Here is a 19,916-nt window from a genome sequence, read left to right as displayed (position 1 = left end):
GAAATCCAGTATGCTATCAGCTGCTTCAGGCTGCCTCTCCAGAGAACTTACAAAGTAATGGAGTGTGCAGGACAAATATGAACAAATATATACAAGAATGTGAATGATATAAAAATAAATATAATCAACTAATGGTGTATGGTTATATACACATCCAGTTATTTATGTTACATAATGCTTTAGCATTCTCTGACTCCTTTTTTCATCAGTCCACCCTGCTGGCTGCATAAGTGGAAGGGGCCATACAATACTGTACATTTTTCTCTTGTTTCCTAGGTTGTTACAACCTAATGACCAACCTATTGGTAATGAGTCTCTCCATAATTAGGTAGTTTAGTCTAGTCCTAAGAGAGCAAGTACCGTCTGTCATTAGCTTTCAAAGTCTTTCCAACTGGGCAGTAACTGTTTGAACCTACAGTCTATGCCCAAGTCATCTTCACACACCAAGGCATTGATTAGAAGAGATAGACCCTCATAAACCTGGATCTAGGTGTATAGAAAAAGACATTCCAGAATTCCCCACCAAGCATTCCTCCAGCACTCCCTCCTTGGAACTTCATTGGCTGCTCAGGCTCCTAGATTATTTGAGATAACTATATTTTTGAAAGTGCAGGGCCATATATCTGTGATTACAATACAGTCTGTGAAACACGTCATGTGAATGTGAACTGGAGGAGTGTAAGAATGGCAGATATTTGTGTTTACAAGCAGAGATTGCAAAATTAGAATAAATGGCTGTAGAGCTCTCCTTCATTTTCTTTTCACTGGTTGCTTTTGTACTAATGTTTCTACTAATATTTCCCTAAGGGCCATATTCATATGTCTTAAATTGCAGGCAGTGCCACACCCACATGACCTCATCTTAAGAAAGGCCACAAAGTCTGTTCCTCTGGTCTGGTAGCTATAACTTGTGAAGCTCTCCTCATAGATTTTCCAAAACTAAACACTAATTTAGTTTCATTGGTATTCCATTGTTTTTCAAAAAGTTTATACTATCAAGTGCTTTTGATTTCTATATTTAGGAAAAAAGTATATATAAAACTTGGAAAGACACCTATGAAACATGAGGCAATTGATACTAATTTTTTTAGTCTTTAATGTAAAGTGCTTTTGAATTTTTCAAAGAGGCCTCTGTCTGATTGTCGTTTGATTACATGTTGCCTTGCTGATTTTCTTTGTTGACTGTTGCCCCCGAGGCTATGTCTTGGGCCTTCTTCTCTTCTCCCTGAATACTGTCTCATTTGGTGATCTCATCGGCTCCCATGCATTCAGTGACCATCTCTAGGCAGATGACTCCTAGATCTACATATCCAGTCCTAGCCTTTCTCCTGAACTTCAGTCTCACATTACCATCTGTCTTTTGGGAATCTCCACCTAAGTGTCCTGAAAGACATCTTTAATCCAACATGTCCAAAACAGAACTCATTAACTTTCTCCTAAAACTTCCCCTCTTCCAAACCTCCCTATTATTCTGAGGACACAAACAGTCTCCCATGTACTCAAGTTTGCAAATTCAGTGTTGCAACTCAACTCTTCACTTTCACTTCCTCCACAGTATATACATTCATTCCATCACAAGATCTTGTTATTTCTACCTTTACAGCATTTCTCATATACATCCCTTTCTCTATATTCACACAGGCCACCGCTTGGTCTCAATAGTCTCATCTGGACTATTACAACACTCTCCTAATTGGTCTTTCTTCTTCAAGTCTCTCCCCATTCCAGTCTATCCACTCAGCTACCCAAGTAACACAACCCCCCAACTCCCCCCCCCCACCTTCACACCCCGCCCCCCGGCCCAAAATTTAGTGGTTCTCTGTTACCTCTATGATCCGAAATAAAATCTTCTTTTTGGCTCTTAAAGTTATTCATAACCTGTTTCTTTCCTACCTTTCCAATCTTCTCATAATTTACTCCCTTTTACAAACTTTATGATCCAGTTGCCCTGGCCTGCTCACTGTTAGTCACACATGTCACTCCATCCTGCCTCCAGGCCTTTGCACTGGCTGTCCCCATGCCTGGAAAGGCTTTCCTTCCTAACTGCTTTTTCTTAGTTTCCCTGGCTTCCTGGATGCCTTTAAGACCCAGCTCAAATGCCATCTTCTGCAGAAGGTCTTTTCCCAATTGGCCAGCTGATAAGGCCTTCCCCTTTGAGGTTACCTCCCAAATATATATTGTATAAATCTTTTATGTACCAAGTTATTCACATGTTATCTCTCTCATTCAAATGTGAGTTCCTTCAGGGGAAGGAAAGTTTTTCCCTTTGTTTATTATAGCACTTGGCACTAGTAAATTCTCAGGTAATGCCTGTTGACTATATGGAACAGCTCCTGGTGAGAAACCCCCACTCTCTCTTGCTTTTTGGCTTAGAGAGTTGCCTAGGAAACAGATGGAATTTGTGTCCAGGATCACATAGCTAATGTGTGTTATTAGTAGGATTTGAACTCAGGTTTGCCTAGCCCCCTAAGCCATCTCTCTTTCCACCAAACCATTCTGCCTTCTGTGATGATGATAGAACTATTTTAAATATCAGTACTGTTTTAAAAGCACCTTTTTCTAAGTGGTGCAGTGGATAGCATGGACCTAGAGTTAGGAAGACCTGAGTTCCAGCCTCAGATACTTAATAGCTGTGTGAGTTACTCTGGATAAATCACTTGAACTCTCTCTGCCTCAGTTTCCTCATCTGTAAAATGGTGATAATAAGAATACCTACCTCCCAAGGTTATTGAGAGGATCAAATGAGACAATATTTGTAAAGCTTTTTGCAAACCTTAAAGCATTATATGAAGGCTACTCATTATTATTACGCAGTTATTATAACTATTATTTCTACCTAGCCTTCACCTTTTAAATTCTTAGCACATTCCTTAGTATATTAGGTGTAAAATATCACCCTTCATTTCAGAGAGAGAGACTGCAGCAAATTAGAATATCACCCTTCATCTCAGAGGGAGAGACTACCCCAAATTAGGATCATAGTATCAGAATTAGAGATGGCAGCGACCAACAAGATTCTCTAGTCCAACCCCCATCTTTTTACAAGTGACAACAGAGATGTTAAGTGACTTGCCCAGGGTCATAAAGGCCATAATGTCAGAGCCTGGGATCTGAATCTAGGTCCTTTCACTCCAGGTCCAGGGCTCTTCCCACTTTACCCTCTGCCTCTTATTTATTTCAAAGTTCACAGTAAACAAATGCCATATTGGCAAGAATCCCAGTTTGTGTGGTCCTGAGCCCAGTGCTCAGTCCCCTCCCTGAGTGATGCCTACATAAAGGATGCAGGTGAAATGGAATGTGACTCATATAATCTAGTGTGTATTCAGGAGTCAGATGTTTGGCTGTAGGCATTTTATGTCCATATCCCAGAAGGCGGGATTGTTTGGGGAAAAAAAAGTTCCACAAAGAATTGGAGTCAGAAGATGTGAGCTTAAATTTCCTGTTTGGTCCCTACTTTGGGGACGGAAAGCATTTATTAAACACCTACTATATTCTAGGCAGGGGGATATAAAGGCAAAGATAGTCCCTGCTCTCAAGGAACACACATTTTTTTTTCTTTTTTCTTTTTTAAATAGGCAATTGGGGTTAATGACTTGCCCAGGGTAATATAGCTAGACATATCTGAGGCCAAATTTGAACTCAGCCCTGACTCCAGGGCTGGTGCCCTATCTATCGCGCCACTGAGCTGCCCCTTTATTTCTTTTCTTTTTTCTTTCTTTCTTCCTTCCTTCCTTCCTTCCTTTTTTTCTTTCTTGGAACACACATTCTAACAAGGGAGATGACATGTGAACAACTATATGCAAACAAGATAAACCCTAGTCGAATAACCCTATCAGTAAAGGAAATAAACAAGGTCTAGTATAGCTTGCTTTTAAAAGTAACTTTTATGTATTTTCTTATCACCTTCATTTCCGAATATATCCCTCACCCTTCTTGGGAGAATAGCTGTGTGACTCCAAGTTGAAAATCATTTTTCCTCTCTGGGTCTTAGTTTTCTCATCTATAAAATGAAAAGGGACAATGTGGAACAATAGGAGCATTGTCTCTAGAGCCAGAGGATCTGGGTTCAACTCTTGAAACCTATGATAATACCTGTGAGAGCTTGGGCTGACCTGGGTCTCAGTTTTCACATCTGTAAAATGAGGGCACAGAACTTTAAGGCTTCTTCCAACTTCCAAATTTACAGGCCTGTGATCTCCTGGCGAGATGATTTCCATGGTTCTTTCTGGTGTGAGCTCCTTGAGGGCAGAAGTCTTTTATCTTTTGCCTTTCTTTATATTTCCAGTGCTTAGCAGAGTATCTGGCACTGGGTAGATACTTAATAAATATTTGTTGACTCACTATTGATTGATTTATACCTGTTTTGAGAAGCTGCTGTCGCTCTGCAGAGGTTACATACCAGCCACATTCAACCTGAATTGCTGTGTAGGGACCAAAGAGTGACATGGTAGAGTCATACATGTTCTATTTACAATGCACTAAGATTGCTTCTGTTTGTTTTAATTCAGAAAATATTTAATAAATTAAATAAAATTGTGCCTAGACAACATACAGTGGACTCGCTTGGGGAGATAGTAAATGTTCTATTATTTGAGGTTTTTAAACAGTTGGACACGGTATAATGGGGATTCCTTTTTTCTTCTTTTTTCTAAAATAACTTTATTCTTAGACTCTTTTGTTTCTAAGTCAGCAGTTCTTTCTAGCCTTCATTTTCTTTTTCATGTCAAGTATTACAGATTTCCAGCTATTGTCTCAAATTTGCTTATTCTTTAGCTTATTCTTACTTATAAATGAGAATGCTCAATATTCCTAAACTTAAAAAGTCCTTAATATCTTACTCATTATATTTGGGGGTTTTCAGTTTTCTCATGGAGATAAAAATTAATTTAGTCATAATTCAACTTTATAGATTGTCCACCTGCCACTTCTACAACATAAGCCTGGATAGTAAAATTTGGTGTATGTTGTCTTAATTTCTACTGCATGGAGAAGGAGAAATCATCAAGAAAATCTTTAACCATCATATGGAAAACCTTGAAAGTCCAATGCTTTGCCCTCAAGGTTCAACTGTTACCTTTTATCCACTGCTCAATCCATTTCATTATCTGACCTAAATTATTCTCTAGTTCTTCGGGTACATTGCTGGGCAGCTGGTATACTATTTCATGGTTGTAGGAGGCCATGGCTTCTTCATAAAGAATTTGGAAAATTTCACGCTGAATATTATCCTGTAGTTTCTTTACACTGTATCCCCTCTTTTCAAGTCTTGTATATAATACAGAATTATCTGTTTGAAACACAAAAACTATATGAAACCATCGTTCAGAGAAGAAGTCATAGCCATGGTAATCAACAATAACTCCCCCTTCTTTCATTTTATTTTCTAACTCATCAACTACTCACTCTGTCTTCATCCAAAATGGGATATTCATATTCTTCATCAAAGCCATTATGTAACTATCTTTTTGGTGCTAAATCACCCACATTAATGTGTCAGTTCTGTTGTTGAGGCAAGTTCTTTACCTAGTGTGCTCTTTCCAACCCCTGGTGTCCGTGAGCATGAGGTTGGGCAGCTTCATGCTCATGGTGGTGCTGACCCCACCCTGGTCGCCCGCTCTCTGTGAGGGAACAGCAGGCAGAGGGGGCTAGGCAGGAGCCCGGGGATTCCTTTTAAATATGGGCTGAACTAGATGGCTGATGAGATCCCTTCCTTCTCTGAAATTAGTAGCTAATTAGTAGAGGGAGAATTTAGAGATTTTGTGGAAGATATAAGGATATATATGATCATAAGCATGTGTAGTACATTTCATTAGGGTGTATAGCCAGCGAATTTTATTTTTTTTAACATTTGTTGACTATTCAATCATTCATTAGATAAACTAAATTAAATAAAACTTAGGATTAACTTTTTAAAAAATAAACAACCAAATTTTACTTTAAAAATGCAAACTTAAATTATGAGACAATACCAAAATTTTTGGAGACATTAGGATATGTCTGGGACACTGTAAATGTACATACACATATAGAATCATCTTTAATTTTTTAAGATAATGGTATGGCTGAGGAGGCAGACACTTAGAAATAACAATTTAAGGCAGCATTTGATTAAGTTACAGGACAACACTTTAGGTTAGTGCTGTCAGAAATTCTGGGAAGAGTTGACAAAGACAGGGTTTGGAGAAAGCATCTTAGAAGATGTGAAATAGGGCAAGGACCAGACACTGAAGAATAGCTGAGATTTCTAGGGAGACAGGAAAAGGAGAGAAAGTACCTGGTGGTGGGAACAGCATGAGGTCTCATATAGAGGGAGGAATGAAAATTCTGCGCTCATTAGGCCTGTCTCTGTGTGTGTGTCTGTGTGTGTGTGTGTGTGTGTGTGTGTGTGTGTGTAATGGATGTCCCCGATTAACAAGGTTGATAGAAATAGTCCTAAACATGGATAGCAAAAACCTTTCTGTTGCATTTTCATCTCATGAAATGACCCTACTTTTTGTTGTTTTTCACTGTCATCGACTTACAGAGCTGAGGCCAGCATGAGCTTCTCAGAAAAATTATTGTGGCTTGAGCCGGCCTATGTTGCTAAGGAAGGATTTCGTGTTGATTTATTGATCATTTATAGGCTGCTGGACTGAAAAGCAGTTCCAACCAGGTTACAGATGTCACTGAGAAGACTTTGATGGGAGAAAGACAAATGACTCTCCCAATATCTCTTGAGGGATTTATTTTTACATCCAGACAAACCTTGACTCTATTCTTATGGTCCAGGCCTGACACTGACAGGCTTCCAGAGCCTGAACATCTGTTCTGTGCCCTGAAAATAGATGGCAGTAACCCTATATGCCCACACGGCATGTTTGGAACAAGATTTGATTTAATATCTTCCTTGTTTGGTGGGTTGAAGGAAAGAAAACTTCTTTTGGGCTGCCTTGGCCCCATGGTTTTTGTGGTGGAGTTTTTCAGCACAAAATGTGCAGAAGTTGCTTCTGCTATTTTGGTCTTCAGGATGAGGACTTGTTCTCTAGGTTAATCAGTGCATTCATAAAATCAGAGCTTGGAAGGGACTCTAGAAGCAATGCAGTCTAACCCCTCATTTTAAGGACAAGAAGACCAAAGATCAGAGAAGTCAGTAATAATAATCGTAATAGCTAGCATTTGTAGAGCACTTAACATTTGTTATCTCATTTGATACCCACAGCCACCCTTTGAAGTGGGTGCTATTATTATCCCCATTTTACAGATGAGGAAGCGGGGGTAGAGAGTTGCTAAGTGACTTGTTCAAGGTTGTATAAATAATAGGTGGCAGAAGTGATTGAACCCCAGTCCTCTGGCTCTAAATCCATCCACTACTTTTTCCCATGCCCATTACTCATCTAGTCTTATCCAACTTCACAACCACTGCAGGGAACCTCCTTACATTACCCCTGGCATGTAGCCATCTAGCCCCTGCTTAAATAGTGAGCTACCTCCTTCCAGAGATAGCACATCCATTTTTGGGCAGCTGATGGTTAGGAAGCTTTCTCTTAGGTTGGGTTGTGATTTACTTTCCTGTAATACAAATTCCCAGATTGTTAGAGCTAGAAGGAAGAGGAGCATGTTGACTCATGTAGGTCAGCTTCTTTAGGCAATAAGAAACAAGCCCAGAGAATGGAAGGGACTTGCTATGATCACAGAGACAGTAAGAGACAGAAGCAGGTTTTCATGCAGGTCATGTTTACTCCTTCTCTAGGACAGTTCTTTAACCGTTCCTCAGATAATGTGGACTTCAGACTCTTCTTCCCAGTGGATTTCCATTCCAATTTGCTAAAATCTCTCTGTAGCACTCAGAACTGGACACAGAACTCAGATGAGGTATGGATAGTGCACAGTTCAATGGGACTGTTGGCTCTGTTATAGGTATGATGCATCTATTAACGTAGCCTGAGTGATTGAACTTTTTTGACTGTCACGTCAATTTGTTGACTCACAGACAATTAAAATAGGCCTGTCTTTTTCACATGAACTAAGCCATGTATGTCTCCTCCATCCTGTACTTGTGCAGCTGTTTGTTTTTTTAACCTTCACATTGATCCCTGTTCATTTTTATACTATCAATTTTGGCTCATCATTCCATCCTCTCAATCTTTTTCAATCTTGAGTCTGTCATTTGAGGGATTATTTATCCTTCTCAGTACTGTACATCCACAATTTTGATAATCCTGCCTTCTTTGTCTTTATTCAAATGTCAGAGAAGACAAGGACAAGGACAGAAAGCTCTCTATGGCCCTCTACTCTAGGCAGCCTTCTAGCCTAACATCAATCTGTTACCATACCCAGATTATTGATTAGTCAGCCATCCACAAATCTACCCATTCTCAATATCAGAATAGGAAAGAATCTGGCTAATCATCTGTTATTATTAAAAAGTTTCTTAAGGGTAAGAATTTTGTGTTATTTTATCTTTGTATCTCTAGAACAATGTCTTTTATAGAGCACTTGACATGTTTATTGAATTGGGTTCATCTAATTATGCTTTATTATGAATGTATTTCAGTCATTAGCTGCCTCAACCTGGCATTGGCTTGTTAAAACTTCACATAATATAAATAAACTTCACATAATATAAATAAATGAATGGACTATGTAATTAGTTATCCAAAAAGTTCATGTTTTCCCTCTCCTCCATCTTTTTTGAATTCAGCTTTCTTCTTTCTCTGAATTCTCTTCATCCACATGTAGCATCATTGTTTCAGAAGTCTCTTAGCCAATCAGGAGTGACATTTTCTTTGGATTATTCAGCAAGCAGCTTCCCCAGGCTAGCCTTCAGGGTTGTAAGTTCACCCCTTAAAATGAATCTTTGATACATTTTGGAGAAAAGGCACTATAGACTGACCCAACCTCACCAGCTAAAAGAGCTGCCTTACCTTATCATGGCTCTAACAGGCTTTCTCTCTTCGACACTTTTCCTTCCTCCAAACCCTGGCCTCTTTTCTCATTTCTTTTTTTAAATTTTTTTTTTTTAGCTTTGACAAAGGGATATTTGCTTCAAAGATATAGCAATAACAAAAGTATAAACATTTCTCCCTAACACCTCAGGGTCACAGTCTCCCCTATCCCACCTCAGACCCTCTCCTTTTCCTATATGAGCATAAAATAGGTCCTATGCCTCACTTCCTTGAAATGTAACTCTTCCTCCTTTGCCATGACTGAGATTGAATTCAAAACAACAAGCCTTTATTAAACACCTCCTCCATGTCAGGTACCATGCTGAGGCAAGTGGGAATTCAAAGACAAAAACCAAACAGTTCCTGTCTTCAAGAAACGTTTATTCTACTAGGTCCTGTTTTCCAGTATAATTGCCATTTCAGCTAACATTTTAGTTTTTTATTGATATCTCATTTTTATATAACCTATATTTCCTCTTGTACTCTTCCCTCCTTCCAGAGAGCCATCTTGTGTGACAAAGAATTTTTAAAAAGAAAAAAAAATAATTAATATAAGGGGGAAAATCCCAGTAAAACTGATCAGAAAAATTCTGACATTATGTGCAAAATCCTATACCCCTGTGTCTTCCAGCTCTGCCAAGGAGACCAGGGAAGGGTCTTTTTCTGTCTCTTTTTTTGGGCTAAGCTTGTACTTTGTAATTTTGCAGCATTCACTTTCAACTCTTTTGTAGTGGTTATTCTTTCCATTTACTCTGTTGTAGTCATTGTGTATAGTGTTTTCCCAATTCTGTTTATTTTACTTGGCACTTGTTCATTATAAGCCTTTCCATGCTTTCTGTATTTGTCATGTTTTTAGTTTCTTACGGCAGAGTAATCTTCATTCATGTGTTCAGTTAATATTTAATCATATCTTCATGCTATGACATTCCCACTTTTTTTGATGTCCTAGAGTATACCCTCATATTGTGTCTACTTCTTGCAATGAAGTGTTAGATATTAAAGTGTTTTGTTGTAGCACATCTTTTTGGTTAATGGAGGTGTTCCTTAGCTGTTTTGAATCTTCTGGGCTTCAACATTATCTCTTTCATTCACAGTATAATGGCCAATATTGACAATTCTGCAAGGACTTTAGGGTGATGGTAAAGGGAAATGGAAAGAGAATCACTCTAGAACCATAGAGAATAGAGGCCATGCAATGCCCAGATTATAACTCTACCAATGTAATCTTTGTAAAAAGACTTTTATGGAGGGAAGGACCCAGTTGAGGAGGGTGACATCTTTTTTTTTTTTTTTTGGCTGTAGCATCCCCTTAGAAACCTCAGAAATCTTGGCAGAAAAGCCCAGCACTTTCCTATTTGTAGCACTTTGTACATGAGATGAAAAGAAAACGTTTAATTGAAAACTACACAAACAGTGGTCTCTGCTGTCAACAAATTAATCCTTTGACCTTCTGAGGCTGCAGAAGTTACTCAGAGTTCTAGACTGAAATTTACTTCCAATTATTTTGCCCTTTCTCAAGTATCATATAAAAACACTCAAGACTTAAGTGATCTGAGTTCTAGTAGTTCCATGTCTCCGCTACTTAGCAGTGTGACGTAGGGCATGTCATTTAATCTCTCTGGCTTCATCTATAAAGGGAGACTCAAGAATCCAAGGCCCCAGCTCTAAAATTCTGTGGCTGTGGTTGTTCCTGAAGTTATCCTGGATCTGGAGTCAGAAGATGTGGGTTTGAATCTCAGATCTGCTACTTACTAGCCATATGACCTTGGGGAAGTTATTCACCTCTCTGGGCCTCAGTTTCTTCCTATGTAAAATGAGAAGTTTTGACTAGATGACCTTCAAGGCCTCTATCAACTCTGAATCTGTGATCTAGAAATACTGTACTATCCTTAGCTGATTAAGATCTATCCGTCATGGGCTATTGTCATCTACAAGTGGAGTCTACTTCATTTGTTTTTTTCATGCCTTCCAGAGGTCTTCATGTTTCCTCAATTACTCTGTTTTCCAGCAAGGAACTTAGAAATTCTCTTAAGACCTAGCCAGTTCAAACTCTTTAAGCAGTGTGTGCTGTCTTTGCTTTAATAGACCTGGTCCTGAGAATCCTCTTCAAAAGGCTGTCTTCCTGGGTCATATTACCAATCTGGTTTTCACATTTGTAGGGTTAAGGACAACTATCCAGGACACATAGGATCATGGGGACGGCCCTTAGTGTTTCTCCTGATGCAACATATTCATTTTTAGAGAAGTTGTTCCCAATCTGTGGGCCATGAATCCTGGGGAAGCCATGGAATTTTTGGAAGGATTCTTTGAATCCATATGTGTGCTAAAGCATTGCCTGTTTATTTTCTTAATCAATAGCTACTACTAGCCTAACTGTAATAGCCCATTATGTGGGAATCTGCAAAATGTTTTGATAAAAGGGTCCTCATACTCAAAAGTTTGGGAACTTCTGTTCAAAATTTCCTACCTGTCCTGGCATTGAGTAGGGGAATCCTTGTCATTGACCCCTTACTGAGAGTGACCTGTGCCTCAGCTTAGGCCCATTGTCCCTCCAAACCTCTTTAAAAGAGAGTGGGATACATTTGCCCAAAAGAACATAACTATCTAGGGCTTGCTACAGTATCCCAATAGTTCCTCAGTTTCCAAGTATTGGGACACATTATGCAAATTAAGCAACATACCTCTAGAGTACCACATCATAATACAAAACCAAATAACTGTTCAGTTGTACTGCCTTCTTTCATCAAAAACTCCAATTCAGTGCATTTAACAATAACTGAACACTGTGTTACTATGTACAAGGCATCATGCTGGAGGCTATAAGTTAATAAAGTATTGATCAAGAATTTAAAAATGGAGTTGTATTAGAAAGCAAAATGATTTACTTTTCTGACTTCTTGGCAGTCCTTTTGATAAGACATGAGAAAATATGCCATTACAGATAACCAAATGGTCTGTAGTCTGTATAGGAGTGTTAATTAAGGCTTTACGCAGTTCCTTGATGCTACTAAAAGATAAGGCCTTTGCAAAATCTGTTTGGAGGTCATTTGGATCCTTATCCTGTAGCACCTAACGTAGATGAAATCTAGCTCACTTATATTCAGCAAACATATATTAAGAGCCCACTATATGCACTCACTGGGCTAGGTGCTGGAGATGACAAAAGAGATGACCAAAAAAAATGGTCCTTTCCCTCAAGGAGCTTACACTCTACTTCATGATATAACATGTACATAGATAGGTAAGCATAAGATAAGATTGCCCTATTCAGTGTTAGGACAGGAATGAAATTTTGACCAGAAGTTCCCAAACTTTTGAGTATGAGGACCCCTTTATCAAAACATTTTGCAGACTCCCACATAATAGTAGTTAGGCTATTAGCAGCCATTGATTAAGAAAATAAACAGGCAATGCTTTAGCACACATACAGATTCAAAGAAGGGAAAGAATACTAACCACACAGGCTAGGGCCTCAACAACTCCTCAGCCCAGAATGCCCCTCCTGGTTGTAGGTCTCTTCCTGAGCCTGCCTTGGATCTGTGACCCAGAACTGTGTTGTGTGTGAGGAGTACTAGGGAAAACGATCTCACACAATTAGGGTGTATAAGTACAAGTAAGTACAAATAAGGACGGGTGGGAGGAGCTATTGACACTTGAACCTCTCTCTCCTATGAAATGATCAAAGGAAAGAAGATGACAAATACAAACAGGTATGAAAATCCATTTCACTCAAGAGGGAAATAGGGAAAATGGGGGAGGGAGAAGTGGGAATTAGAGGGAGAGTAGAATAAGGGAAGGATTAATCCCAAGCAAAACAAATTCTAAGTATGTACAAAAATATTTTTAGCTTTTTTTGAGTTGGCAAAGAATGGGAATCCGAGGGGGTGCCCATCAATCGGGGAATGCCTGAACAAGTTACGCTATATCAATGTGATGGAATGCTATTGTACCACAAAGAGGATAACTTCAGAGTAACCTGGGAAGACTTGTATGAACTGAATGGAGAATGAAGAGAACAGAACCTGGAGAATAATTTATACAGTGACAACAATATTGTAAAGACAATTTTGAGAGACTTAGTAACTTTGATCAGTATATTAGCCAACCATAATTCCAGATGAATAATGATGAAATATGCTACCTACCTGCTGACAGAGAGGTAAAGACTCAGATTGTAGAACATGATATATGTGTGTGCAAATATATGTAAATGTGTGTGTGTATAAGTGTACCTTGTTTTATCGCGCTTTGTACAAATTGAAGTTTTGTGGCAACCCTTTGTTGAGCAAGTCTATCAGCACCATCTTTCCAACAGCATGTGCTTACTTTGTTTCCATGTCACATCTTGGTAATTTGTACAATATTTCAAACTTTATTATTATTATTATTATATTTGTTATGGTGATGTGATCAGTGATCTTTAATATTACTATTGTAAGACAGTGAACTTAATTGATAAATGTTGTGTGTGCTCTGACAGCTCCACCTACCAATGGTCCTCGGTCTCTCTCCCCTCCTCAGGCCTCCCTGTTTCTTGAGACACAACAATATTGAAATTAGGCCAATTAACAACTCTACAATGGCCTGTAAGCGTTCAAGTGAAATGAAGAGTCAGTTGATTTGGCAAACTTCATTGTTGTTTTAAGAATTTGCCACAACCACCCCAACCTTCAGCACCCACCACCTTGATCAGGCAGCAGCCATCAACATCTAGGCAAGACCCTCTACTGGCAAAAAGACTAGGACTCTCTGAAGGCTCAGATGATGGTTAGCATTTTTATTAATATTTTTAAATTAAGGTATGTACATTTTTTTAGATATCATACTATTGCACACTTAATAGATTACAATATAGTATAAACATAACTTTTATAAGCACTGGAAAACCAAAAAATTTGTGACTCACTTTATTGCAGTATTCTGTAACAAATTCAAAATATCTCTGTACACACACACACACACACACACACACACACACACAACCCATGGTGAATGCAGAAATTTGTTTTTCTTGACTATACATGTTTGTAACAGGATATTTGTTTTTCTTTCATTCTCAATTGGGGGTATGTAAAAGAGGGGGCAGTATTTTGTTGACTAAAAAAAAATAAAATTTTATTAAAAAAAAAGAAATAAGAGGAATCTTAGGATGTAGTGACCACTTCATCCAAAAGATAAAGAAGGAGAGGAAATCTGAGCATTGTCTGACACGCACTGTAGGTTTTAGGAAAGCAGATTTCAAAGAGTTCAGATGAAAGCCAGATAGAATACCATGCTTCAGGGAAAATCAGCTCATGAAGTATGAGAGATATCCAAGAATGAAAGTCTGAAGACACAAAGGGAAACAATTCCAACAAGAAAGAAAAATGGAATTTGTCTTAAGACCAATGTGGATGCACAGGGAACTCAGCAATCAGCTTAGATCTTTAAAAGAAATTTACAGAAGATAAAAACAATATAAGTGACACAATTCTGTAAAATATGGTCAAGAATATGAACGCTCAGGATGAGCTGAGACTGCTGAAGTAAGCTAAGGATAGCAAAAAGGGTTTTGTTTTTTATTTTAGTTATATTGGGAGAAAAGGGATCAAAGAAGGGGTAGACCATTTGCTTGGTGTGGTTGAGACAGACAACAGGACAGTTCAGTTCTCATTTTGTTTCTGTTTGCAAATGAGAGTGACCTTTGCATTGGAAATGAGGGAACAAAAATGAATTATAGGGAGCTGATACCTAAGCTAGTAAGGAGATAAGGAGAGAGTAGCTGCCTGCCCTTGATTAATCCAAGTTACATGGCCCAGATGAACTACATCCTTAAGTCCTGAAAAAAAAAAGTCAAATGTCATTGCTGGGAAACTGTCAGTGATATTTGAAAGCTCATGACAAATGGGAGAGGTGCCACAAGAGTGAAAAGACCAAATGCCCAGATATTCAAAAATGGAAAGAGAAAAGAGTCTATAGACTTTAATAACTTTAATCCTGGGAAAATTCTAGAGCAGTATCATTCAAGAAATGATTGGTGAATATCTAGCATAGTTATAGAGATGACAAAGATTAGTTTCTCAGTTACAGAGAACGAGCAGGGCTTCATCAAGAGTAAGACATACCAGACTAACCTCATTTCCTTTTGTGACAAGACTAATAAACTTGTAGCTAATGGGAATGCTGTGGCTATGTTTACATACATTTTAGCAAAGATTTTGTTAAAGTTCCGGATATGTTTCTTGGAGAAAATGGAGAAATGTGAAATAGTCTCTAATACAATCAGATAGATCAGAACTCATTGGATGGCCAGCTTTAAAGAGTAGTTGTTAATTGTTTAATGTCACCATGGCTGGACATCTCCAGTAGAGCACCTCAGGGACCTGTGGTTGGCTCTGTGCTGTTTAACATTTGGATAAAGGCATATATGGAATACTCATCATACCTGCAGATGACACAATACTGGGAGGGATAATTGACATATGGGGTGACAGAGGAAGGATGCAAAAAAATCTCGACAAGCCTGAGCCTTGGGCTGAATCTAATAAGATGAAGTTCAGTAGGTATAAATGTTAATGATTTGCACATGGGTACAAAAAAAATCAATTTCATGAAAAAAAGATGGAGGAAACATGGTTAAAGGACAGTTCTGGGAAAGATCTAAGGGTTTTAGTGAATTGCAAGCTCAATATGAGTCAGCAGTGTGATGTAGCAGCCAAAAAACAAATGCAGTCTTGGACTGCATTAAGAAAGACATGGCTTCCAGTAATAGGAAGGTGATTGTCCCATTGTACTTTGCCCTCATTGAGCTGGGTGCACAATATCCATGGTCAAGAAGGACATTGACAAGCTGGAGAATATCCAGAGGAAGGCAACTAGAATGGAGAAGGGCCTTGATATATGAGGATTGTTTGAAGGAACTAGGCATGTTTATCCTGGAAGAGAAAACTGGGGTGGGGGTGGGGGGAGAAAGAGACATGATACCTGTTTATGTAGAGAAGGGATTATGCTTATTTTGTTTGTCCTCAGAAGGCAGAATCAGGAGCAATAGATTAAAAAGACCAATTTAGACTTAATTTTATGAAAATTTTCCTAACAATTAGAGCTGTAAAAAAAATTAAATAGGTTGCCTTCAAAAGTGATAGATTTCCAACCACCATTTGTAGAGTATGGGGATTTCTTTGCAATATTGGTTGGAATAAATGGCCAGGGTCAAGTGATTTTTTTAAGGATGGGATGGGAGAACTTGGATATATTTGTAGGTGGAGGGAGGGAGAACAGGAAAGATTAAAAGATTGTGTGTGTGTGTGTGTGTGTGTGTATGAGAGAGACAGAGAGACACAGAAAGAGGGAGAGAGAGAGAGAGAGAGAGAGAGAGAGAGAGAGAGAGAGAGAGAGAGAGATGGAGTGGGCCGTGGCAAGAAGAGCCACCTTTTCCTCAGAGGCTAGAGTAAAGGAGAGGAGCAGTGCTGATGTAGAGAGGTTTTGATTTATGGAGTAGAGGAGATGAGGGAACTTGAGATAGACAGCCTCCATTTCCCCCCAAAAAAACAGGAATTGCATTCTTCTGCTGAAAAAGGGAGGGTAAGAGTGGCACTGGCACCTTACCTAGCAGTTTTGGTATAGCTTTTGGGGGTGTGTGATAGTCAATCAGAGAAAAATAAAAGGATTGCCCTGCAGCAGTAAGGGCCCACTTGAGATCAGATAACATAACTTTGTAGAGGACACCATCAAAAAAACTTCTGGGTGTTCATCAGCATAGGAGTAGAAAGAGAATTTAGATAGGTGGGATCACCCAGGGTATGAAAAGCCACAAGACGAGAGCTGGTTAAAGTAAATATCAAGGGGAGAAGGGAGGAAGGAATACCGTAAATGAGAGAAATAGGTAACCTGACCTGGGGAAGGACTGAATAGGACATATTACCAGGCAGCCAGCCTCGGCCTTGCCTGGGTTGAGTGGAAGAGGAATTGTATGCTATCTCTGTACCGCTGGTCTTTCAGCGTTTGCTGGTGCTGCCTGCATCTCACCTGTTGACTTGTGTAGCCCAAGCTGCCTGGCTCCAAAGTATCACATAACCTAAAGGGAAGAGCCTGGGTTAGTAATCAATCACTCTGCATTCTGGACCATAGAGACTTCTCTTCCAGCAGATTAGACCTTCTGTCATTAGGGAGGTTCCCCACAGGGTAGAGCTATCAGAGCTTTGAAGTAGAAAATTCCCTAGCTTATCTAAAGAAGCAAGGCCAATTTGACCAGAGTGAGAAGCCCTGGGCCCTTTCGTTGTTTCTGCCCCTATGACACGCTGTTTCCCTTGAGTAAGTCTTTTTAATCTCTTTGTGCCAGTTTCTTCACCTGTTAGTTGGGAAAAAGATTTATCATCCGACTTCTTCACAGGTGTGGTGTTTAAACAGAATTAATGACATGAGCTTCTTGGAAAAGTGCTGTGTAAGTAGAAAAGACACCAATCTTATTATTGATGAGCATGTAGCCTGAGGCCTCAGGAGCCAACTGTTCTTTGTTTCATTATAAAAGAAAACAACTTAGGAAAGAGATGGGATGGAAGCAAAAATTAGTGTAATTGTAAAAAGTGTAAGATGAAAGGAAGTGATGACACTGGGATCTCCCTAACTGGATTCTGTGTTTATTTCTAGAGATTGAAAAGGACAAAGTGTGCATATTAATGTATCTTTTAAAAATATATCACATATACATATATGCATATCATATACATATGTGTGTGATACACCCTTGCTTTCATATATATACATATATGTATGTATATGTGTGCATATTGCACTTAACAATGTGATTGTCCTAGTGTAGTTTTAAATGGACACATTCCTTGTCTCCTAGAAATTTTATCTAAAGTGAACATTGGCTTAGACCAACATATAATTCAATTCAATTTGATTCTGCAAGCATTTATTGAACTCCTATTAATTATGTTACAAGCACTGTGTTGGGCACTGGGGATACAAAACCAAAATGAAACAGATCCTGCCTTCAGGTAGCTTCCATTCTATTGAAAGAAAACAGTACTCCTTCCAACTGCCCTAATAATCTGCATTATGTGAAATGTCTGTTTGGTTCCTAATGTTTCCTAATTTCTTAGCCTTGCTAGAGCACATTATTCAAAAAGCGCTGTGTGCTTTTTAACAAGCTAAAGCCTAGAGTAGACAGAAGACCATCTGCTATCCCCATTTAACACAGGAACAAAATGTTACCCCTGGAAATGGTTCTTGAGGAATAAAGTAGATGCTGCATGAAACACATGGGATAGAGGCCGGACCTATGTTTTCATTGGTATAAGAAATACCCTGGGTAAGGAAACTTCCTCTACTGATTCAGGTCTTCACCTTCATTGAAACTTGTAGTTGGGGCAGCTAGGTGGCACAGAGGATAGAGCACTGGCCCTGGAGTCAGGAGGGCGTGAATTCAAATCCAGTCTCAGACACATGACACTTACTAGCTGTGTGACCCTGGGCAAGTGGCTTAACCCCAATTGCCTCACCAAAAAGCAAGAAAAGAAAAAGAAAAAGAAAAAAAAAGAAACTTGTAGTCATAGAGAGTTGTTTAGAGGACCGAGAGGGTAAGTGACTTGCCCAGGGCCCTCACCTCATCAGTATACATTTGTTGGGGGTAGAGGGGACTTGAAGGATCTTCTGGCCTTCAAGGCCAGCTCTCTTATCTGCTATGGCACATTATCTTTTGCTTCATGAAACACAAAACACAGGATTAGACCTGATCTCTCCCCTACTGGGCTTGCCATCTAAATTACACTTGCAGACAAGATACAGAGGGTAGATTTTTTTTTCCTTAAGGCCCTATGAGAATGGACTAGAAGGTCCTGCTATAGAGCCAATGACTTTCTGACCCAGTCTTTGTTCCTGGCTCAATGAGCCATACACCATATCTCCTGAATAGGGAATCACAGGAATACCGATGATGTTTTATTAATGCAATATTTTAAACTACCATATAGCATAGAAAAACCATCAAGATGATTAATAAAATGCTTGTTGATGGACTGTTGCAAATAGTTTTCAAAAATCATTTGCTCAGAAAAAATTCCCCATGGCTAATATTCAGAAATTGTAACAAGGTTGAGCTTTGAGAATAGTCTGTAACTGCTGTCCATAGCACCAATGAGGATATCAAGCCTTACCCATTCTCAGACTGCCTCTGGGCAAAAGAGGAAAGGAAAAAGACCCAGAGGTCCAGGGGTTGTACAAACTAGACGGCTGAGCCTGGAGTCAAGAGGATCTGAATTTAAACCAGCCTCAGACTCCTTGTGCAAGTCATTTAATCTCCATTCATCTCAGTTCCTCAGCTGTAAAATGGGAATAATAACAGTACCTACCTCCCAGGATGGTTGTAAGGATTAAGTGAGATAATATATGTAAAGCACTTAGCACAGTGTCTGGCATATGGTAAGAACTATATAAATGTTAGTATTATAATTATTTGGCTACAGAGCCGAGTGTATTGGAAGGAGGGAAAACAATCAAGACAGATGAAACCTTATAGGAGTGTGGCCCTGGGAGGTTCCTAGGTGCCTCTCTGTCAGTATTTGTGTTCCCTTGTGTTGTGTCTCCCTTGAGAAAGTCTTCTTTCTCCAGGTGTAAGATGTAAGTTGCCTGAGGCCGTAGGTACAAAGTACACCAAAGGATGGGGTGGTGATGACTCTGTGTCATAAAGTCACTGGTAGTTGTGTCCCTGACATCCCATAGCCTCTGAGCCCTTCCTTATGTTTTTGGGCCTGTGTCATAGGTTGCAGGCCCTTGACATTTTCTTTTGCCTACTGAAATTGCATTAGCTTTCTATGTATGACCCCTACCATGGTCCTTCATTCCTACATGTTTACTGCTATCTATATCATCAAGTGGGAAGAACACAAGTATCTGGCTGATGTAAAAGAAAACAAGAGGCAGAAAAATCTATTGAATTTCCCACCAACTTTCTTCTTTTCTTCCTTCCTTCCTTCCTTCCTTCCTTCCTTCCTTCCTTCCTTCCTT

At 39.2% G+C, this 19,916-nt stretch overlaps 1 protein-coding gene and 1 pseudogene across 2 annotated transcripts in view; one reads left to right on the top strand and one right to left on the bottom strand.

Annotated features, from left to right (window-relative positions):
• Nucleotides 1–19,916, top strand: part of DEPTOR (DEP domain containing MTOR interacting protein) — a 195,019-nt gene that overhangs the window by 49,118 nt on the left and 125,985 nt on the right. The gene's annotated exons all lie outside the window — the stretch shown is intronic.
• On the bottom strand, nucleotides 5,064–5,579 carry LOC114037222 (annotated as a pseudogene).

Source organism: Vombatus ursinus, unplaced genomic scaffold (assembly GCF_900497805.2).
Source record: "Vombatus ursinus unplaced genomic scaffold, bare-nosed wombat genome assembly UNPS02010284.1, whole genome shotgun sequence".
Taxonomy (NCBI): domain Eukaryota; kingdom Metazoa; phylum Chordata; class Mammalia; order Diprotodontia; family Vombatidae; genus Vombatus; species Vombatus ursinus.
Note: the sequence above shows the minus strand (reverse complement) of the source record. Positions and strands in the feature narration are given on the sequence as shown.